General features: G+C 39.9%; 2 protein-coding genes and 1 long non-coding RNA gene across 4 annotated transcripts in view; 2 read left to right on the top strand and 1 right to left on the bottom strand.

Moving 5' to 3' along the window:
• Nucleotides 1–24,746, top strand: part of LOC138441134 (large ribosomal subunit protein uL16-like) — a 790,661-nt gene that overhangs the window by 256,573 nt on the left and 509,342 nt on the right. The gene's annotated exons all lie outside the window — the stretch shown is intronic.
• GRAMD2B (GRAM domain containing 2B) overlaps nucleotides 1–24,746 on the top strand; it is a 122,497-nt gene that overhangs the window by 6,773 nt on the left and 90,978 nt on the right. The gene's annotated exons all lie outside the window — the stretch shown is intronic.
• LOC138440300 (uncharacterized) lies at nucleotides 2,869–4,523 on the bottom strand. Its single transcript, XR_011256986.1, has 2 exons — nucleotides 4,435–4,523; nucleotides 2,869–3,031 (listed from the first exon to the last, which is right to left on the bottom strand). It is a non-coding gene; the product is annotated as an uncharacterized lncRNA (long non-coding RNA).

Raw genomic sequence — 24,746 nt, 5'->3', positions numbered from 1 at the left:
TAGATACCCTGATCCATTTTTACTAGGTAAGCCCCATGGCCTCAGCTCCTGTTCACAGGAGTTGTAGAGTTAAGACTGGTATTTAGAAGCTAAAGGGAGGTTGAGTTTTAGGAAATGGCCTTCCTTCTCCAGGAACAGGGATGAAGGCTAGCAATCAAAGAAGGCAGGACTGTGTTAAGCGGAAAGATAATAGTGTCCTGAGTACAAGGCAAGTATTTCAGTGAATGGAGTGAGGTGAGGTAGGGTCAGGTGAGCAGGTGAGGGCAAGATGGCAGGATCAGTGAACTCTGCTGGGCCTTGGGGTACAATGATGTAGTAGAAGTTAGAACGAGGAGGTGACATACAGAGGAAGAGGCCTCTTTGATGGAAGCGTTAGAATTTTCCAAGAAGAAAAGAGAACTCCCCAGCACTAACATTGCCAGAAGAGGAGGGACCTACAGTCTCCTTCCCAAACTGTGCCAGACACTTCCCTACTGCCTAATGATACAAAGCACCCAGGATTCTCACAATACACATGCTCAAGCCTATTACCAGGCTTTTGTAAATGGAGTAAGTCTGAAAATTCCCATTCATCTTTCCAGATGCACCTCCTGAAAGGCTTAGTATAACATCAGAGCTCTTCCCTTGCCCCCTTACTTCTGCCCTCAGAACTAGAAGCCTTTTCTTATCATCCCATGTTAACTATGTATCAGAATGTATTGTCAAAAGGGAAGTATTTATTATAAAACCAAAGAAGCTTAATCTTCTACCTTCACTTATTTGGGCCCTTCCACGGCCCTGGGAATGTCCCTAGCAAGATATTCATGTAGTTGTACATTTTCATAAACTTTTCAGATAATATTTTAACTACAATTATAATTGCCTTCTCTTCATTCCAATTTTCTGTTACATGTCCCCTCCAGTCAGGTAGCCAAGGGCATTTGTGGCACTGTGAACTAAGGGGAAGTTGTTTGGAGATACATTTAATTAGAGATAAGCGGAATATATTTATGTGATTTGCCATCATTTCTATGTGCTAAGTTATCACTAGTCCTCCTGGCTTCCAGGAATACTCCACTAAGCAAATTCACCTTGCTTGATGACACAGAAGTGAAGGACCAGGGACTACACTGGTGGTCCAGTGGCTAAAACTCTGTGCTCCCAATGCAGGGAGCCCAGGTTTGGATCCTTGTCAGGGAACTAGATCCCACATGCCACAACTAAGAGTTCACATGCCACAGTGAGGATCCCGCATGCTGAAACTAAAACCTGTGATGGCCAAATAAATAAATAAACGTTAGAGGGGAAAAAGGTGCAGGACCAAAGATGATTCCATCACATAAACATGTCCTACGAGTGCTATGCATCAGAAGCACGTAGGTAATAGAAGAGAAATTAAGTTGGAAATGTACAGAGCTGAAGGTTATCTCTGGCAAGGTCTTCCCATCATCATACGTGTAAATTGTAACTTCTGGGTTCTGTTCTCACTAACACCAAGTCAAACCAGAAATTCTCTCTCCTGTTAAGACTTGATACTTCATAATGCAGCTTATATAAGTATACCAAATTTTACTTATGCTTATCACACAATTTATCAGAATTCTTTATGGAGCACAAACCCAAGGTAATACTAAAAGCAGCCATTGTGTCTGTGTGTCACACAGTACATCTTAGCATGACATTATCAAGAACAGGTTTGAAACTGTCTGAAAATGTCTAACCTATTGATAAAACTCGTGGTTTCCCCGGTGGCTCAGATGGTAAAGAGTCTGCTGGCAATGCAGGAATCTCAGGTTCAAGCCCTGGGTCAGGAAGATCCCCTGGAGGAGGAAATGGCAACCCACTCCAAAATTCTTGCTTGAAAAAATCCTACAGATGGAGGAGCCTGGCAGGCTCCATGGGGTTGCAAAGAGTTGGACATGACTGTGTGACTAACACTTTCAATTTCAAACTTTTTCTAGAGAAAAGACTGTATTATCTCTCATTGAAAATTACAAAATGTGTCATATGAAAGGATCAACATGTATCAGTTAAAAATATAACAGCATAGAATATGTCAGGCAGTTAATTTATAAGAGTGTCACATAAGTTTTTTGGATTTGGAGATATTGATGGAGTTTGTCAGCTATTTGTAAACTAATAACTTGACTTCTTTTCTCTAAATATATATTCCCTTTCATGCCTAATTTTTTGTCCCTAATTTCTCTTAAAGAAGACCCTAAAGTGGTATAAGCCTTCGATCCACAAACTCTTGATATACTCCTGATTCTAACTGCTTCTGTGTCTGTGTTCTCCAGGAGAGCTGAGCCTTTTGGTCTTAAAACCTCATGGAAATCTATGGACATGGATAAGTTTAGCTTAAAGTCCCAGTTTCATTAAGAGTTTTTTTGTTGTAACAGATTTTTAAAAGTCAGACTCATTTCCATGCCTTCATCTCTTTCCTTCCCTCTCTATCTCTTTCCCTCCCTCCCTCCCTCCTACCTCTCCTCATGTTTAACAAAATAAAACCAGCCAAGGGTAACTGATGCGGAAATTCTAGGAGTTTCCTCCATGTGTATCTATGTGGGGCTGGATAAGGGAGATTGAAAGCCCTGCCAAGAAGTACATAAGTGATGAGTAACTGTTTCTACATAAGCCAGCAGTAACAATAATAGTCTCCTATATTTGCACTGTGGCATATCCATGGGAACTTTTTAGAGATATGACCTTATAAACTTTGGTGGCTTTTCCCTGTGATAGATGGATTATGGTTACTCTCTCTGTTGCTTAGGTGAGGAAAGCAAGTAACAGAAAAGGAAGAGAAGTTTTCTGTTGTTGCCATTTGGCAAAACTGGACCAATGAAATGAGTTCATGCAGTGAATAGGCAGCCAGTTACAAAACCAAAACAGTTATCCAACTTCATTAACCAATTTATTCACCTGGCTTGGCTCCAATTATTTGGGCTACTTCCAAAAATCAAATCCAAACTTCAAGGGTCATTTCATTCAGCTTCTTCATGGTGATTTTCACAACCCCAGAGGGAACACTGGTTTCAGAGACAGGCATAATTCTCTGTTTGAAAAAATGAGGTTAAGAAGACTTTTCTGGGATTCTAATTTTTACATTTAGTCCTTTTATGATCATGTGAGTTTCAGTTAAATTTATGTTAAAAGACAATGGTATTTGCTCTATGTACTTTTGAGCAATAACAAAAGAACAAGTATGGTGGGTAATTTCATTTATTAGAAAGGTATAGAATACTTTCTAAGATCTCTGTGTAGGGATGCTCTATCTAGGGAATACTGCCTCGTGTACATCTGGTTTCATCACTTTTTTTTTTAATTTTTATTTTTACTTTATTTTACTTTACAATTCTGTATTGGTTTTGGCATACATTGACATGAATCCGCCACGGGTGTACATGAGCTCCCAAACATGAACCCCCCTCCCACCTCCCATCCACATCATCCCTCCGGATCATCCCTGTGCACCAGCCCCAAGCATCCTGCATCCTGCTTCGAACATAGACTGGCGATTCGTTTCTTACATGATAGTATACATTTTTAAACTGTGTAACTCCTCTGTGCCTCACTTTCCTCAACTGTAAGACGGAGATAATCATAGGGTTGTGGACAATATTAAGTGAGATAATACAGAAGGTGCTTGGCACACAGCAAATGTTCTGATACTAGCTGTGATTATTATAAGGCAATGGGAGAGTAATAATGGTAATATTCACTTGTCACCTAGAGCTCTTAGAGGCTAGGAATACATCCTTGTCTTTGTATCCCTAGCACAAAGAAGAAACTCTATGACAAGGAGAGACTCCTGTGGAGTAAAGAAATAGCTAAAGAAGGGATGGGATGGGGAGAGAGGTGGGAGAGGGGTTCAGGATGGGGAACACATGTACACCCATGGCTGATTCATGTCAATGTATGGCAAAAACCACTACAATATTGTAAAATAATTAGCCTCCAATTAAAATTTAAAAATTTTAAATTAAAAAAAAAATGGCTAAAGAGTCAACTCCTATTTCCAAGGGACTTCAGTTTCTGCTGGAGACAGACACACACTCAGACAACCATAAAGGGTAGGGAAGGTGCATGTACCTTGAAGATTAAATTATTGACTGAACTCTCCAAGCTATAATTTCCCACAGCATATTTCCTGTTAATCCCAATGTTGCAATACTTAGATCTAGAAATAAACTACACATTTCAAATGTTTTAGTGGGACAAAATAAACTTTTCCTAATGTGGAAGTCTCACAGCTGCCAGGATGATCCTGAAGGAAAAGAAACTTCTACTTTATTCCCTCCAACAAACCCAAAGGGGCAGAACAGGATGCCATGAACAAGCCTCACTCCAAGTGTATGTGTTCAGTCATGTCAGACTCTTTGCAACCCTAGGTAGCCTGTCAGGCTCCTCTGTCCATGGAATTTTCCAGGCAAGAGTAATGGAGCAGATTGCCATTACCTACTCCAAAGGATCTTTCCAACTCAGGGATCGAACCCACGTCTATTGAATCTCCTGCTTTGGCAGGTGGGTTCTTTAACACTGCACCACCTGGGAAGCCTTTCTCACTCCAACCATGCTCCTGCAAAAGGAAAAAGAAACTTGGAAGCAGGAATGGTCATATCATACAAGAGTGTTGATTTACCTCTGAGCATTGTCCTTTGGACTGTGAGGGCACTCTGTGACCTGGTCGGCTTCTCTGTCATATCTCTTGCCCTGTTTGTACCCCAGAGAGATTACACTCCAGCCACACATGCTAGTTCTGGGCCTTTGAACCTTCTTCTCTACCTACAAGAGTCAACACAACTGACTGATTAACACACACACTGCATATAACACACAGGCAGAATAAAGTCTGAGCTGTCTTTCAAAGCTGGACCAGGTACCACTGCTTTCAGAAAGTCTACCCTGGCCTTATCCCCCTTTCTCTGGACTTACAATGTACCTTTTGTTTACTTCCATTACTGCATTTATCACACACTCAATCTTTCTTGTTGTTAATATCTCTCTTCCTTACACTCTGCCTTTTATTCCTAACCAATCACTCGGCACAGTTCCTGACCTAAGCTAAACAATGATAAGTGTTGGATGAATGAATGGTGGTGGATGATGGATACATAAGCAGCTCCCCTGAGTTGACCAGAATAGCTGACTGTTGCTGGGGTGCTGCTGACCACACCCCAGGAAGGCTGAGGAGGAGCAGACAAGTTGGTAATATGCTCAGTGCAGGGAGAGCAGCTAATGGCAAAGTCAGATGACCTCTCAGATCTTCTGACTCCAAGTCTAGAATCTTTTCACTCTCCCACTAATTTCACTCTTCTTCTAATTCATTATTAGATCTCAACAGCTCTTTGCTTCACTATGGTCCCAAGTGCTTTACCCTTGCCATTGGGAAGAAAGACAAGTATACAATTGAAAGGCCACAAGGAGCAACATAGGCTGAAAGTCCTGTCTCCATAAATATAAGCTTAATTTTAACTTAATTCTACACTGAATTAATTTAAGCTTAATAAGCTTAATTACTCTAAAACTAAATTAATAAATATAAATAATTTAATAAACATTGGTTTTTAGTTTAATAAATAATCCCTCAAAGATGCCTCACATTTTCATAGCTTCATACTTCTGTGCCTATTTTCTTTCTGCCTAGGACAGTAGTTCCCTCAAGCAATACTTAACCAACAAGTATTTTGCATTTTTGCAATATCCTGTTGGTTACACAGGTTGGCCCAGCATATTCAGTGGGCATGAGGAGGATCAAGGGGGAGAAACCCAAGAAAGGAGGGGATCACATGAGACCATCGTGGAGGCGGGGCACCTCAGCAGTTTGTAGATGACATCAAAACTACAACATATTTCTAATCTGAACAGTAATATATGAGGGAAGGGCAGGAGCCTTGGAGTTACTCAGACTTGTATTTGAATCACAATTCCAGCATTTACTGCATTACCTTAGTCTAGTTACCCAATTTTTCCAAACCTCAGTTTTCCCATCTGTAAATGGGGCAGGTAGCACCTCTTAGGACTGTTTTGAGGATTTAGGCATGTGCAGTATGTGGCAAGTAGGGCACTCAAGAACTGCTGTTATAGTGACAAAGTCAGTGAAGTGTTACTATAGTAATACAATCATTTCAGTTCAGGCGCTCAGTCGTGTCTGACTCTTTGCAACCCCATGAATCGCAGCACGCCAGGCCTCCCTGTCCATCACCAACACCCCGAGTTCACTCAGACTCATGTCCATCGAGTCCGTGATGCCATCCAGCCATCTCATCCTCTGTCGTCCCCTTCTCCTCCTGCCCACAATCCCTCCCAGCATCAGAGTCTTTTCCAATGAGTCAACTCTTCGCATGAGGTGGCCAAAGTACTGGAGTTTCAGCTTTAGCATCATTCCCTCCAAAGAAATCCCAGGGTTGATCTCCCTCAGAATGGACTGGTTGGATCTCCTTGCAGTCCAAGGGACTCTCAAGAGTCTTCTCCAACACCACAGTTCAAAAGCATCAGTTCTTTGGTGCTCAGCCTCTTTCACAGTCCAACTCTCACATCCATACATGACCACAGGAAAAACCATAGCCTTGACTAGACGGACTTTAGTCGGCAAAGTAATGTCTCTGCTTTTGATACATGCTATCTAGGTTGGTCATAACTTTCCTTCCAAGGAGTAAGCGTCTTTTAATTTCATGGCTGCAGTCACCATCTGCAGTGATTTTGGAGCCCAAAAAATAACAGGAAGTCACAATCCAGACACTGTGTCAAATCTTAAGAGTTCCCCCTCCTCATTTGTTTTATCATTCCCGTGGGACTTCCCAGATAACTCAACGGTAAAGAATCCACCTGCAATGCAGGAGATCAGAGTTCAATTTCTGGGTTAGGAAGACTCCCTGGAGAAGGAACTCACTCCAGTATTCTTGCCTGGGAAATCCTATGGACAGAGGAGCCTGGCAGGCTACCAGTCCACAGGGTCCCCAAAAGAGTCAGATATGACAGCTTAAACAACAACAATAAATAATACAAAAGTCCATGTGCCCAATACACAGAGAACAAACAACAGCAAAATGTCAGAGTTTGGAACAGAGAAAGGTTTACTGCAGGACCATGCAAAGAGACAGGTCACTCATGACTTAAAAAACCCCAAGCTCCCTGAAAGCTTTCAGCGAAGCCCTTTTCTAATAAGTTTTGCAAACTTCTTGGTGTCACATCCTTTGTTCTTGAGTTTGGGTCATGGTCAGGTAAGGATGTTCCCATAAATCTCTACCAAATGAATGTTTCTCTCTGTTCTGACAAGAAAGGGCAAGATCCCAAGGCATAGTTTTCACCCTCCAAGGTCCCAGTCCTGGCTAAGGAGGCCGATATCAGTTGGCAACTCCCTCAGGGCCAGGTTCCCAGACCCTGTCCAGCTGTCATCCCTGAGGGAGCCAGGCACCCAGGAGCCCACTGGCCCTCAGGTTCCTCAGGCCAACCAAATGATGGGAGCCGGGTCCCGAAGCCTGCCTCTTAAGCAAACGGCTCCTGCCATTAGGTCACAGGGGCAGGGATCGGGGAGAGGCTCCACCGTGGCCCGACCAGCCTTGCTGAGGGCTCTAGAGCTCTGCAAAACATAGCCCCTAGCCTGTTCCCTGGGCACACTGCCCCCAATCCCCCACCTACCGCTCACCTGCTGGCCTAGAGCGCGTGAACTGGAGGGTCTGGAGTAGCAGGTCAGGAATGGCCTCTTACCTTGCTCTCTGTATGAAGACCGCCACTTTGCGCAGGCCCACCGTTGAAATGCACTCGCTAACTGGCGGCTCTTTGACGGTTGCTTGTGGGCGGGTCCAGCGCGGCGCTGACCAATGACTAAGTAGGACCACTAACGGTCCCGCTGGCTCGCGTTCAAGACCCTGCCTGCAGTGCAGGAGACCCCGTTAGATCCCTCTCACTTTGACTTTCACAACCGTTGCCTGGTAACAGGGTAGAGGCTGTTGCACGGGTGATGCACGGGTGTGGATGTTTGCTGCTCAGTCGTGTCCGACTGCTTGTGACCCCATGGACTGCAGGCCACCCGGCTCCTCTGTCCATGGGATTTCTCAGGCAGGAATACTGGAATGAGTTGCCATTTCCTTCTCCAGGAGATCTTCCCAAAGTCAACTAAACAATAAAACAACTCAATGAGAGCTGAAAACAGGGGGGTAAAGTAGATGAAGCTTAAAAAAAAATACTTTTTTATTTATTTGAAACATGGAAACACTTGAGAACTTTAAGATTCAAACTTGAAGAGCCAAGCAGCTGTCAAAGTATTTCATTTCTTCATTGTGACTGAAGTCCATGTTATGATGGTCTTAGAAAAATACGAAAATAAGGGTATAAAAAAAAAATAACAACCAATGCTGGGCTGAGTAGTTTCCTCAAAATTATACTACTTTGTGGAGAGGCAGGGGGCAGAAAAGGATGTGCTTATCTCTAGGGAAAAAAAAAAAAAAGGTTCAAAATGTCTGTGTCACATCAAAATGAAAGGTTTTCCCAACAGTGCTACCAGTTACAAGGTGAAGCAATGTTCTACACTCAGGAATTCCACACTTTGGGCTTTGAACTTTGTTGTAAATTTGTCCAAGCTTAGCTTCTTCTCCAGTAAAATAACACTAAAGACCCTAAGAAAAGAAGCTTCTTGGTTTCTGATACAAAATATTCTTTCTTCAAATTCATCTGCTGACAAGAATAGTGGAAAGACCCCTAACAGGCTTCTGTGACCTAGAGCAAATCACTGACCCTTTCTTCTTCCTCATCTCACAAAATGGAGAGATCTGTTGTGAATAAAGTTTTTCCAGACAACTGAGAAATTAAAAGGAGAAAAAAAATCAGATGAGATGATATATATAAAGTTTAAAATTACAAGATCCTTCTGAGAAAAAAAATGAAGCATTCTTTTTGGGTATTTTATTCTTGTGGAATTTTTTCAAATTTTATTTTAGTTACTATCTGAAGCGGTGGTTTATCATTCAGGCTAATTAAGCTGAAACTTTTAGGGCCTGACAGAATGAAGCACTTCTAATTCAATATTCATTCCTTGCACCTAATTTTGTAGTGCTTCTGAAAGAAGTCCTCCATATTGTAAACAATAGTAGGCTTTAGACCCTACAAAACTGAGCCTGCTCTAGTAGCTGCATTTTTCAATCAAGACAAATAGACATTATCATCAATATTTCATAAAAGTAAAATGGGAAATAATCTAACAGTTTAACAAATCTATGCAAGAAGCTATTGTGATGGTATGAAAGGGTATTTCCAAAATTGGAAAATATGGAAATAAAGCTTATTCCCTACTAGACATACTTTGAAGGAGACCATTCATACTGTCATACAGGATGACCACATTATCTAATCCATATATACTAGAGTATGTGACATATGCTTAATGTAAAATTTTAGAGTAAGACATAAAGGTGATAACACCTTTAAAAGAGAGAAAGGAGTTATCAGATCTTTTATTTATATGCATTATTATATCCCACGTCTGGGGAGTTTTGAAGAAGTAGAGGTTCCAGAAATCCAAAAGCTACTCTACTAACAATAATTCCTCTTTGAGTTAAGAAGTAGCATAAGAGAGTAGTTAAGAAGACCAATTCCTCAGCCAGATTGCCTGGGAGCCCACCTCATTTGAGTAGCTTGTCATGTCTGTACTTCATTTACCTCGCCTATTAAAGTGGGGGAAGGGTAGCTCCTACCTCAAAAAGCTGTTGTAAGGATTGAATGAGTAACTGGATTTAGGTGCTTAGAAATCTGCCTGCCATGTATAAGTGCTACATGTGAACTTTTATGCTCAGTCATGTCCAACTCTTTGTGACCCCATGGACTGCAGACCACCAGGCTCAGCTGCCCATGGAATTTTCCAAGCAATAAATGTTACTTAACACACCTTTGGCTGATTTCTAACTTCGGCTATCACCTCACAAATTGCTTTATCAACTTTATGAAATTTTTCATCTTATCCTACTGTTGTTTTCCCATTAATTATAGCATGTTGCCTCTAGATCACCTACTGAACTGCCAAATCTTTAGTCAGAAAGAATGTGTTATTCATCTTTATATCCCCTTAAGTTTATTGGCTAGTCTTCTGGCCTTATTAAGGATAGAAGTAATCACTAAATATTTCTGAATTGCAACTTAAGCACAAGTGAAACAGAAAATTGTGTGGCATAGCTTAAAAGTTTCACAGCATAGGATTATTATGGGCTTTTTCAAAAGGGTTTTTAATATTTACCAAATTTTCCACATTTAAAAGTATACTTATGCCAATTACTGAGTAAGAGTTGAACTTTTAATGATGAATAAAATAACAAAATTTTAGGTTGAGTTGGTTAAACAGAAGATATTAAAAAACTTCTTTCTCTTAAGTATCAATAAGATATTTCTACTGGAAGTTGCCTCATTTATTAGTCTACCTGCCACACAGGAGAAACCTATCAAGATGATTTTACTTTGAACTGTCCCCAATATCTGGGTTTATCATAATAAAACAGAGTATGTTTTTATGTCCTAAACCACTCTGTTTATGTGAATACTAAATGACTGGGTTAGTTCTAAAGTAATGTTGTAAAGTATAGTAAACATTTAATGGAAATATTGAGTGACCATTCTTAAAGTCCCTTACCTAAGTGACAGGTAGGGAGCTTTATTCATTTTATAGCTGTATAGTGAAAGTGAAAGTGAAGTCGCTCAGTCGTGTCCGACTCTTTGCAACCCGTGGACTGTAGCCCACCATGCTCCTCCATCCATGGGATTCTCCAGGCAAGAATAGTGGAGCGGGTTGCCATTTCCTTCTCCATTATAGTTGTATAAATGGCCCTAAATTAATGATAATAAGAAACACATGGTGATGCTGACGCCACAGTTTTTTGGGTCTAGGTCTCTTCTTTGGATCCCAAAGAGAAATAGTTTTGTTTATTCCTGAATTCAAAAGAAATGAAATTATCCTACTGTGTGCCTATCAGATTTTTCCATAGTGCTGGAAAACTATATAATAATAAGCAAATCTGCAGTTCTATATAATTTTAGCCGCCTATACAAATACACAGTTAGAAACAGAGTGATAGCTCTATTGAGTAATTCTTGATTAGGTCCAGGCTCAGTTCCACCTTCTCTTAATAAAAATGACAATAACCTAGTGTATATTAGATACCTCCTATGTGCCAGGCACCACGGTAAACTCTTTTTGCAATTTAGCTAATTCAAATTTCACAATAGCCTTATGAAATAGCAACTACCCAATTTTGCAAATAGAAAGCTGAAGTTTGGAAAATTAAGTACTTATATTCCATGACAGATGAGTTGGACTCAATCTTTAGATTTTAGGCACATGCTCTTTCTATCTCACTATACTCCAACCCCTTCCACTTTTAATCTCCTTCCACCATGGAGTAACAGTACTGGCTAATGGGTGTGGACATTCTAAAGTAAGTGGGGTGATTTAAATCCCCACCAAAACTGAAGGATTAAATGTGATGCCAAAAGCCTAAGTTACAAAAGAAATAATAAATTGGACCTCATCAATGATAAATATCAAAGGCCATCAAGAAAACAAAAACAACCCACAGAATGAAAGAAAATATTTATAAACTGTGTATCTGATAAAAAGTATAGCATCTGGAATATATAAAGAATTTCTTACAACTCAATAATGAAAAGACAACTCATTTTTAAATGGCTAAAAGATTTGAATAGCTTTTTCTTCAGAGAAGATGTATAGATGTCCAATAAGAAGTAATATGGTGATCAACATTATCATTCCCTAGGAAAATACAAATTAAAGCCACAATGAGATACCACTTCCCATCTAGTAGAATGACTATACTCAAAAAAGAGAAAAAAACAAGTGTTAGTGAGCATGTTTGAGAAACTGGAACCCTCGTACATTGTTGGGAGTGTGAAATGGTATAACCACTTTGGAAAAAAGTTGGCAGTTCCTCTAAAATCTAAACTTAAAGTAGCTGTGTGACCCATCAATTCCACTCCCAAGTAGATACCCAAGATAATTGAGAACATCTGTCTAGGCCAAAACTTGAATATTCATAATAGCTAAAAAGTGGAAATAACCCAAATGTTTACCTATTGATCGATAAAATGTGGTATATCCACAAGATGGAATATTATTTGGTATAAAAAAGGAATGAAGTACTGTTACACGTCACAGCATGGAAGAAAGACGCTAGTCACAAAAGACTTCATCAGTCTATTTATATGAAATGTCCGGAAGAGGCAAATCTATGGAGATAGAAAGTAGATTAGTGGTTACCAAGGGCTAAGGAAAAGGGACAATGGGGATTTACTACTGCTGGTGACAGGGTTTCGTTTTGTGATGATGAAGATGTTCTGGAGTTAGTGGTGACAGCTGCACAACTCTATTTAGTGATACTGAGACCCCTGAATTATATAGCCTTCAAAAGAGAGAACTTGATGGTGTATGACATATATCTCAATGAAGCTGTTATTTTTTCAAATGCTAATGAAAGATTATAAGAAATCATTTACTTTTTTTGAAAGTTCATATTCTGTAAATATAAAGTATGTAAATAAGTTTTCCATGACTGATGAATTGGCTTGTGCACGTGTGCTCATATCTGACTCTTCATGACCCCATGGACTATAGCCTGCCAGGCTCCTCTGCCCATGGAATTTCCCAAGCAAGAAAACTGGAGTGGGTTACCATTTCCTACTCCAAGGAATCTTCCCAACACAGGGATCAAACCTGCATCTCCTGCATTGGTAGGTGGATTCTTTAACACTGAACCACCTGGCAAGCTCAATAAATTGGCTTCCTGACTTTTAAAAGGAATGACATGTTTTTACTGAACCAGAACTTCTAGATCGATATTTCCTTTATTTGCCACTTAACTTTTAAAAAATGCTTCCCTTTTACCGTTTCACCAGAATTATGTAGCATTAGGATAGGAATACGAGAGTACTATAAGAAAGGGGTTGTGTCAGAGGTCCCCCAGAACAACCCACACTCAGAGATTCATATTGCAGGGAGATTCTTTACCACCTGAGCCACCAGGGAAGCCCCAGAAAGACTCACAGAACTCAGAATATGGTTGTACAAGTGGCTAGGATTTATTACAGTGACATAGTAAGTTGGGCCATAAGGGGAAAATATACTGGTGGAATCAGGAGTCTGTTTACAGGATTCCTAATGCTCTCTCCCTCCCTGGGTTACAGGGAATGCATTCCTCCCCCAGCAACAAAAATGTAGCAACATGCTTATTTTATTTCTGCCCAGAGAAGCCCATTAGAGATTCAGGACCCAAGGTTTTTATTGGCAGCTAGTCACTTAGACATCCTCTGCCTAGTTCATACTCCAAACACAAACTTTCAGAATAAAAAAAAGCAGATGATCAGGGAATTCTATAGTGGTCCAGTGGTTAGGACTCAACACTTTCACAGCTGAGGGCTTTGATTCAATCCCTGGTTGGGGATCTAGGATTCCACGAGCTGTGTGATGCAGCAAAAAAAAAAAAAAAAAAAGCAGATGATAGGCATAAATTATATTATCTGCATATTCTAGGCTCAGTGAGGTGGAGAACAGTGGAAATACCCCAAAATCCAAATTCCCAAATGCCAACTCAACCTTGCAAATAGGTCTTTCTTACAAGTCTCAGACATGCTATGTTACCTCTTCTCTGCACAGAAGTGGAAAATGAAGATCTCAAAACCAGCATCCAATGAAAATAGATTCTTGAGGGAAAGAGGAAGAGGATTAAGAGTTTTGAAATAGAGTCAGCAGGATTTCAGGGCCAGGGGCACACTGTAAGGTTTGGTTTTCAAGTCAGAAGTCTACTGACCCCACAACCTTGGCAAGAAGATTGATTCACTAGTCTTAGGACCACTTAGGCCAAATCACTTTGAAGTCATCCCAGGAGTTTCTAGCTTAAAGTCCTGTCTATTACCACCATCATGGCCTTCCACTCTCCAGCCTTCCAGGTGAAAGTAAACCCCTGTTCCTTTCTGGGCATCTACATGTTGCAATGGAAAGAAGAATGTCTGAATTACAAACATTCTTTGATTCTTACCATAAGGTAAGAATGGAATGCCCTGGCATTCCAGAAAGAATCCTCACAGATGAGCAGACGCTGAAATGGTTATCAATAAGAGCAGAGTTCACAACACACCCTCGTAATACTTATCAGCCCAGCAGTTCTTATTAGCCCAGATGTGATCATCAAAGATGGAACCTTGAGGAATAAGCCCTATGCAGGAAGGCTCCAATTTAGTCCTTTTCTTTCCTGCAAATACTGAATAAGAATAATCCTCTATCTCATGGAAGTGTAGAAGAATCTATTGGCTGTTTCCGCTCTTTTTGGAACCAACTAACACCATAAATCAACTAGAATACATCCAAAAAAGGAAGTGAAAGGCAAGTGAAAGGAAGTCTTTTTTCCCAGGGCAATGAATTTCTATTACATAAGAATTGTTTAACTTTGACCATTGAGTTACTAAATATATCATAACGCAGAACTCAAAGTGCATGCAAGAAAGCAGGGAAGGACTCTCTGGACACTTGGAAACAGACATTCTACCGTCACTGTCCCATTTCACTCCTCCCCCCCCCCCTCCTTTCCACTCCCTACCTTCACCCATCAGCTTCCTCTTCTTGCTTCTCCTGTTTTCCATCATCCCACCACCCCCAAACAACTATAAACTGACTGTAATTTCAGAGGATTCAAATAGCTGCAAAGAATTTTGGTTTTTTTACAATTTTATTTCTCTACCCAAATGTGAACATTTTATCTCACTCATAGATTATTTCTAGGAAAATACCTACATATTCACATGTACCGTCATCTTCTACATTAATGTCATTGTTACTGTTCAGTTGTTAAGTCTTATCAGATGCTTTGCAACCCCGTGGACTGCAGCACACCAAGCTTCCCTGTCCTTCACTATGTTCCAGAGTTTGCTTAAACTCATGTTCACTGAGTCAGTGATGCCATCAACCATCTCATCCTGTGTTGCCCCCTTCTTCTCCTGCCCTCAATTAGTAGTTTGATTTAAAAATTATCTTTAGACAATATTAAAGTTCATGAAAGATCAATAAATTCTTTTTGCTAAATTGTCTTTTTAGCCCTATGGGGGAAAAATATAGTAAATTCTTTTTCAGCAACTGCCTTTCAAAATCTTCAGAATTCTATCATAACTATCAGGCATCCACATGGGGAGACCTTAGCTTCCCAGAATCAGACTTGGCAGTCCTAACGATTGGCTTGGATACCGTGAAAGAAACATTCCTTACAGAGATCACACAGGGAGAAATGCTCCATCTAACTCCCTATATTTAATCTTCACAAAGATTCAAATTATCTTGAATCCAGATAAGTCCTCTTGGAAACAAGACACAACAGATGAACCATGAGCAAATTAAACCTACCTCCAAGATAATAATTATCTCCCATTTAATTTGCCTTCCTTTTAGGCAGGATCTGCCCAGACTAAATTAGAAGTTCTCTCTGAAAAGTTGAAAAAATTGATTTATCAAAAAAATTAGAAAGTGAATTTGATATTTAAAAGCACCAATAGACTAGAATGCAGAAGGTAACCATCCCATGCAAGTCAGGCCTTCTCTGACCATCCTGCCTACTTACAGGTGATAATTTGGGCCATGCTCAGAGGGGAATCTGAAAGCATGCAGAGACACTAATATCTACACCACTTGTGGATGAACTAGGGTTATTAGTCTGCCGAAGCAAAGCCCAGAGGCCAGGAGGGGAGAGTGGGGCATGGGGGTGAGTTCAGATATTTAAAGGTTTGTCACATTGTAGAGTAAGTCTGTGCAGCCTGATGGGGTGAAATGGAACAATTGTGTGGGAAGCGATGACAACCGAATCGTTATAAAGGGGAACTCTGAACAACTAGAGATGCCCAAGCGTGAACTGGGCTGTTTCTAATGGTAATGAGTTCCTGTCTTTGATAGTTTCATTCAATATTCTACATTCCTTTTATCAAATAATTACTCTGAAGGCTCAACATAGGCTACACACAGGTAAATGAAATAACCATGGTTCCTACTCTCATCCAACAGAGGAGACTGGGAAATTTTTCCTAACCTCAAGAAACTGTGAAGTAAAATCCATATTGTTTTTTCCTACATTTGAAGAGCCCCAGATATGTTTTTATTCTTACCAAGACTGAGCCAACCAGATTGATAACCCTTAGTTATGAAACAGCTGAAGGCTAGCATAAAGAATATTTGGGATACTATTGGCATCAAGCCATTGAAGTTATAACTGTTGGTCTTCAAACTGCATTAATAAAGGAACCTCAAGTCTGTCTTCCTAAAGTGAATTATTTAGGATCATCCTGTTGCTCTTGCAACAGGTTTCATGGTTAGAAGATATTGAGCTGGCCAAAAAGTTTGTTCAGATTTTCTGAATAACCTTTCAGCCAACCCAAAAGTTTTCCTTTGGAAAAATGGAATAACAGTATTTCATAATTAGAAAGAAACACAAGGCTGGTATATATTGAACAAGGTTTTGTTTTTAATGGTTAACATTAAAAAACATTAGTCTCAGAATTAAATCCCTTAATGAACCAAGCTGGTTAAGTATTTACAATCTATCCTTGCCTATTAATGTTTATTATTGAAGTTCATTTCTAATTATTTACCTAATCAGCACATTCCAGGACATGATTAGTTTACCTTAATCTGAATTTAACAACTATGATCTTAGACTTGGATCACATGATCACTTGGGAAAATGACCTGTTGTAGCTAAAAGGCACCTTCGAGTTTGCATAGATTGTCAGGAGGCAGAGGAGAGAAACTCTAGGGAAATTCCAGGGGGTTAGACTCACTGAACCTCCCAGCATGGCTCCAGGCAACAGAGAACTCACAAATATGCCTTCATGGAAAATATTCTGACACTAACAAAAGCTCAGCTCACTTTATTTTTATTGCTAAGACTAATCCCCAAAACTTCTAAAAGCAAGCTATGTATTAATCAAAGCTAGAATGCAGAAGAGAAGAGGAAAAACAAAACAACGTCAGGGACTGAAAAGTCAAAAGCAGCAGGAGAGAGCCTGCTACTCAGTTTCTAGAATGAGAAGGAGTGTTTTATGGAAACTTCTGGATTTAGATCTACTTTATTTCTACTTAACAGGAGAACAGGCTTCCCTGGTGGCTTGGTGGTAAAGAATCTGTCCGCCAACACAGGAGATGCAAGAGACACAGGCTCAGTGCCTGGGTCAGGAAGATCCCCTGGAGAAGGAAATGGCAACCCACTCCAGTATTCTTGCCTAGAGAATCCTCATGGACAGAGGAGCCTGGCGGGCTACAATCCATGGGGTCTCAAAGAGTTGGACATGACTCAGCACACATGTACACATCACAGAACTAAATTGAAGAGATTTAAGGCTATGAACAATGTCTATTTATCTCACTTCATGGGAATATTCACACATTTAGCGAAAGAAATATTATTGTGTTGAATTACAAGCTGGTGATATTATGTAATGTGAAACATATGTCATATTACCTTCCTAAAATCCAAAAATCTCTCTGAATTCCAAAACACACCTGTCCCCAGGAATTTTGGATATAGGTTTGTTAGATCGGAAATAGAGTCACAACTAGTTCCAGAGGTTTTTTCAATATTTTATACAGGACTGTGGCTAATAGGGAGAGGCCATGTATAGAAAATTAGAAGTTCTCATAACTGAGTGGAAAGTGCTCGTAATTTAATGGAAAGCGAGTACCTCTATAGAGCCAGGAATTAGGGTAGAGTGTCTCGCAAAGCCCTGGAGAAGACAGTGTTTGCCCCTTAACAGCCAGTTGCTTGTCTTTCTGGACGCCTGTGTGCATGCTCAGTCACTTCAGTCATGTCTGACTCTTTGCAACCCTATGAACTGTAGCCCACCAGGCTCCTCTGTCCACAGGGTTTTCTAGGCAAGGATACTGGAGTGGGTTGCCCAGCCCTCCTCCAAGGGATCTTCCTGGCCCAGGGACTGAATCTGCATCTCCTGCAGTTCCTGTGTTGCCGGCAGAGTCACCTCTGAGCCACCAGGGAAGCCCTATCTCTCTAGATTCCTTTGACAAACATTCACCCAGGCAGGAAACTACATGGAGAGAAACCTGTTCTTGAATTCAGTGCAGAATTCCCTGTGGGATAAAATATCTCATCACTATACAAGTTTTAAAATAATGATTTGATTCCTGAGCTAACCCCCCAAAAGTTTGCTCCTAGCATAGCAAAAGCAGTAGAATTTGTAATATGGGATAAGCTCACTTTTAAGAATGAATCTATGGATCTGAGTTCTTTTCACATTACTGTTTATATGAAAAAAATGTATTCTGCATCCCAAATAATTAATGTATTATATTAAAATAATTAATGTATTATATTAAATAATGTATTATATTAAAATAATATATTTCATATAATATATAATGTTATATGTTATTAATATATTATATAATATATTATATAACACAATAATATATTAATGTATTATATTAAATAATTAATGTATTATAATAAAAATGTATTCTGCATCCCAAATAATTAATGTATTATATTAAAACAATATATTATATTATATATGTTATATATTGTTAATATATTATATAGTATATTAATAATATAATAATATATTAATGTATTATATTAAATAATTAATGTATTATAATAAAAATGTATTCTGCATCCCAAATAATATGCAAAATGTCATTTAGAACACAATGCATTTCTATATTGGATGTTGCCTATAATATGCAGTGTTTTTCTAATTGTCATCATTCATTGTTCAAGAAACATTTACTAGGCACTATTCATAGGTAATGGAAATAGAGTTCAACAAGAGACAATGAACCAGCCCTCACACAGTTTAGATGCTGGGGGAGAGACAATAGGAAACAATGTGAAAGTAAGCTCATCTTTTTTTTTCTTTTTTTGATTGAAGTAAAGTTGATTTACCATGCTGTGCCAATCTCTGCTATACAGCAAAGTGACTCAGTTATACACACACATACATTCTTTTTTTTATATATTCTTTTCCATTATGGTTATCCCAGGAGATGAATGCAGTTCCCTGTGCTGTATAGTATTCTATTGGACCTTGCTGTTTATCCATTCTTAATGTAATAATTTCCATCTACCAACCCCAAACTCCAAGTCCATCCCTCTGGCTCTCCCCTCTCTTTCTTGGCAATCACAGGTCTGGTCTCTATGTCAATGAGTCTGTTTCTATTTTATAGAAAGGTTCCTCTGTGCCATACTTTAGATTCCACATGTAAGTGATATTATATAGTATTTGTCTTTCTCTTTCTGATTTACTTCACTTAGTATGATAATCTCTAGTTGCACCCATGTTGCTGCAAATGGCATTATTTTGTTCTTTTTATGGCTGGGGGGCAGGAGGAGAAGGGGAGGACAGAGGATGAGATGGCTGGATGGCATCACTGACTCGATGGACATGAGTCTGAGTGAACTCTGGGAGTTGGTGATGGACAGGGAGGCCTGGTGTGCCGCAATTTATGGGGTCACAGAGTCGGACACAACTGAGCGACTGAACTGAACTGAACTGAACTGAGTATTCCATTGTTGGAGAAGGCAATGGCACCCCACTCCAGTACTCTTGCCTGGAAAATCCCATGGATGGAGGAGCCTGGTGGGCTGTAGTCCATGGGGTCGCTAAGAGTCGGACACGACTGAGCAACTTCACTTTCACTTTTCACTTTCATGCACTGGAGAAGGAAATGGCAACCCACTCCAGTGTTCAATCCCAGGGACGGGAGAGCCTGGTGGGCTGCCGTCTATGGGGTCACACAGAGTCGGACACAACTGAAGCAACTTAGCTGTAGCACTATTCCATTGTATATATGTACCACGTTCGCTTTACCCATTAGTCTATTGGTGGACATTGAGGTTGTTTACATGTTTTAGCTATTGTGAATAGTGCTGCTATGAACAGAGGGGTATATGTATCTTTTTGAATTACAGTTTTGTCCATATTTATACCCAGGAGTGGGATTGCTGGGTCATATGGTAACTCTATTTTTAGTTTTCTGAGCAACCTCCCATACTGTTTTCCATAGTGGCTATACCAACTTACATTCTCTTCAGCATTGTAGGGGGGTTCTTTTTCTCCACGTCTTCTCCAGCATTTGTTATTTAGGCTTTTTAATGATGGCTATTCTGACTGGTGAGAGGTAGTAACTCAGTGTAATTTTGATTTGCATTTCTCTAATAATCAGCAATGTTGAACATCATTTCAAGTGCTTACTGGCCATTTGTATTTCTTCTTTGAAGAAATGTCTATTAAGTCCTTCTGTCCATTTTTCAATTGAGTTGTTTGTTTCTTGTTACTGAGTTATACAGTTTGTATATTTTGGAGATTAAGCCCCTGTCAGCCACATCACTTGCAAATATTTTTCCTCATTCTATAGGTTTTCTTTTTTTTGTAATGGTTTCCTTTGCTGTGCAAAATCTTGTAAGTTTGATTAGTTCCTACTAGTTTATTTTTGTTTTTATTTCTATTGCCTTAGGAGACTGACTTAAGAAAATCTTAGTACGATTTATGTTAGAGAATGTTTTGCTTATGCTCTCTTCTTGAAGTAAACTCATCTTAATGTAAAATTAAGTATTCATAAAGTTACATTTCTCCTGTACAACAAAACGCTTGCATGATGAGTTTTATCTTATTTAAAAGCAACTTCAGATTTCCTGATACTGAGTTTGACATATTCAAAGATTCACACCCAAAAGTCTCCAAACCTTGCAGAGAAGGCAATGGCACCCCACTCCAGTACTCTTGCCTGGAAAATCCCATGGACACAGGAACCTGGTGGGCTGCAGTCCATGGGGTTGCTAGGAGTCAGACACGACTGAGCAACTTCACTTTCACTTTTCACTTTCATGCATGTGAGAAGGAAATGGCAACCCACTCCAGTATTCTTGCTTGGAGAATCCCATGAACAGGGGAGCCTGGTGGGCTGCCGTCTATGGGGTTGCACAGAGTCAGACACGACTGAAGCGACTTAGCAGCTGCAGTAGCAGCTCCAAACCTTCACAAAGGCCAGGGAAGCTTTCTAAACACATGTATTCATCCTCTGGGTTCTGCTGTTAAGGAAGAGGTTATCTGGAAGGAAGAACTTACACAGTGGAATAATAGCGTCATTTTTCCAAAATGCAGAGACATTGAACAATATTTGAATCTTAAGACAATAGCGCTGAATTTGTCATTAAAAACGCGCACACACACCACTTTGCCAAAAAAGGATGGAATGCTCATGTTTGATTGTGGTAGTCCACATTTTTAGAAACATTCCATATATCATACTTTGGAAAACAGTAGTGTCGTGCTACAGAAATGCAGAGGTTAGATTTTCTGAGTGGAAATCAAAAAACAATAGCGATCTCCCTGAAATCAGGAAATCTCAGGATTCCACTCGACACAACCCAAGGAAATGAAGCCTTGGACTTTTCTATGATGGGAATACTTGATAGAGAGTGCAGCGTGAAGGGAGGCAAAAAGAGATAAAGACCTTACTTTTTCTCCTGGCAGCTTGATGGTGGGGTTAAAGAGACAGTGCTGGTGGAAATGGGAGCTATGGGCAGACAGCACATGCTGGGATTCCTTGCTTGTTACACTAGTCCAGTTTGCATCAACCACATAATACCAAAAATAGAAAGGCAACACATGCTTGATGTTAATCCCCTAAAGGAACAACAGGGAAATAACTAATTCCTGAATTGAATCATGAGCAAATGCAACTACCCCTGTACTTTTAGATTTCTAAGAGCAATGAGGAATTCTTGGGATAAATGCTAACTGGAAAATCTTATAATCAGGGTTGTCAAAAATAGCAGGATAATGTTTGCATTCTGCACTTGATGGAGTTGTTAACTAGTGATATTTGGAAGATTTGAAAACTCGTTAGTTGGGTAAATGAAATCAAGTCAATAGATCTTTGTTCTGTGTCTAGAATTGGGTTTTTGTTTCTTTTTTAAATTTTTTGTGGCACCCCTCCACTTCTGGCATGTGGGACCTTAGTTCTTTGACCAGGGATCAAAGCTGCATCCCTTGTATTGGAAGACAAAGTCTTAACCACCAGACTGCTGAGGAATTCCCATGTCTAGAATTGTTAAACATCAATCTTAGCACTGAACGGAGAATTACCAAGATGTGCCAGACCCGTCTCAATCCCACCGGAAAGGCAAGCCTACACACATGTAACCATAAATCAAGAGAGAAATATTATGCTACATAACAACAAAAATGAGTCACTGATATTCATGAGATACTTATTACAAATCATACCCCATTTTAAAGGGCTATCCGTGTTTTTTTGTTTGTTTATTTTTCTTATAGAGGCAGATTATGTGTCCCCAGGGCCCTTAAATTGCTATAGTGTCTGCTGCTAGTAGGCTTCCAAAGGAAAGAGAAAGGGAAAGTATGATCTGATGCAATGAACATTTTAATCACATGACAATACATTGTTCCACTTGTAAATAAAGCCCATGAAGTATATCACGAATGTCAGTTCAGTTCAGTTCAGTTCAGTCGGTCAGTTGTGTGTGACTCTTTGCGACCCCATGAATCGCAGCACGCCAGGCCTCCCTGTCCATCCCCAACTCCCGGAGTTCACTCAGACTCACGTCCATCGAGTCCGTGATGCCATCCAGCCATCTCATCCTCGGTTGTCCCCTTCTCCTCCTGCCCCCAATCCTTCCCAGCATCAGAGTCTTTTCCAATGAGTCAACTCTTCGCATGAGGTGTCCAAAGTACTGGAGCTTCAGCTTTAGCATCATTCCTTCCAAAGAAATCCCAGGGCTGATCTCCTTCAGAATGGACTGGTTGGATCTCCTTGCAGTCCAAGGGACTCTCAGGAGTCTTCTCCAACACCACAGTTCAAAAGCATCAGTTCTTGGGCACTCAGCCTTCTTCACAGTCCAACTCTCACATCCATACATGACCACAGGAAAAACCATAGCCTTGACTAGACGGACTTTAGTCAGCAAAGTAATGTCTCTGCTTTTGAATATGCTATCTAGGTTGGTCATAACTTTTCTTCCAAGGAGTAAGCATCTTTTAATTTCATGGCTGCAGTCACCATTTGCAGTGATTTTGGAGCCCCCCAAAATAAAGTCTGACACTGTTTCCACTTTTTCCCCATCTATTTCCCATGAAGTGATGGGACCAGATGCCATGATCTTCGTTTTCTGAATGTTGAGCTTTAAGCCAACTTTTTCACTCTCCTCTTTCAATCTACTTGTTTTTTTCCACTGTTAGTGAATAGTCTAGAAAGGGCCTGTATATAGAGACTGACAAGAAATACCCTGAAACATAAGAAGTGAGCTTATAATGTGGCAATGAATAAGAACAAAATTTCAATGTCTCTAACAAAGTCTCTTGCTCACTACACATGTCCAACATAGGTTTACTGGGGGAAAGGCTATCCATGTTTTAATACATTAAATTTAATCCATGTTTTATTAATACACTTAATTATCAGAACCACTCTGTGAGACAGGTACTATTGTTTTCTTCTTTTTCACAATGAAGACCCTGAAGCTCAGAGAGGTTAAGTAACCTAATCATGGTCACACAGCTCATACATGGTAGATAGGGGATTTAAACTCGGGCTCCAACAGTCATTGTTTCATACCATAAAATATATGCAAATGATTTTAATTCTGATTAGGGTAGGTTAGTGAGGTAGGATTAGGTAGGGAGATGAGGAGAGAAGTGGAGGGAGCTTCCAAAAAGAAATAACAGTTGAGCTGTGTGCTGTCCAGATAGACAAAATATAACCTCCTTAGACCCAGTTCCTTACCTCCAAACAAGTGGGACTGATGAGATTGTCTCTAAAATCCCTTTGAATCTTTTAATCACTTCAGAATCCACCTCTTGTGATACTACTGGAGATGATACAAAAGAAGTAAGCTACAATCAACACAACTGAATTATTAGCTGTGTGACCTCTGGAGAGTTGTTTATTTTTCTGAACCTTAATGTTTTTTCACTGATGCAATAAGAAAATCCTCATAGGGTTGTTGTGAAGATTAGCTATCTATGCACAGTGCCGGGCACGTAGAAGGCACTCAAGTAATTTTTGTCTCTCTTTTCCCTTAGCTGTGTGTACTATTCTCAGTCACTCAGTCATGTCTGACTCTTTGCAACCCCATGGACTGTATCCTGCCAGGCTCCTCTGTCAATAGAATTTTCCAGGCAAGAAACTGAAGTGGGTTGCCATGCCCTCCTCCAGGGGATCTTTTCAACACAAGGATCAAACCCTCATTTTTGGGTCTCCTTCATTGGCAGGCAGATTCTTTACTACTGAGCCACCTGAGAAACCCCATCCACCTTATTTTTCTTTAACTGTATATAATTTAAGTTCTTGAACTGACCTAAATCTTAGATCACTGTGTGGCTACACAATAGTACGGTACCATTTGGAGGCAGATAGTAAAGTAAAAGAGGATATTTGAGGGCATCGAATATTTTCTAAAATATACATTAGATCTAATTTTCAGTGCATTTGTTTGGGGAAGGGAATGGCTACCCACTCCAGTATTCTTGCCTAGAGAATTCTATGGACAGAGGATCCTGGTGGGCTATAGTCCATGAGATTCAAAAACTCAGAGTCGACTGAGAGACTTTCACTTTCACTTTTTTCAAATGCTGTTTGCTTCTTTTGCTGTTTTTGTTTCTATAACTCAACTGACTTATTAAACCATCACATGATAAACTGGAAATCAAGAGGTGAAGCTACATACTATTTATAAGCTGTGACTGATATGGCTCAGGAAGCT

Source organism: Ovis canadensis, chromosome 5, assembly GCF_042477335.2.
Source record: "Ovis canadensis isolate MfBH-ARS-UI-01 breed Bighorn chromosome 5, ARS-UI_OviCan_v2, whole genome shotgun sequence".
NCBI classification, from domain to species: domain Eukaryota; kingdom Metazoa; phylum Chordata; class Mammalia; order Artiodactyla; family Bovidae; genus Ovis; species Ovis canadensis.
Note: the sequence above shows the minus strand (reverse complement) of the source record. Positions and strands in the feature narration are given on the sequence as shown.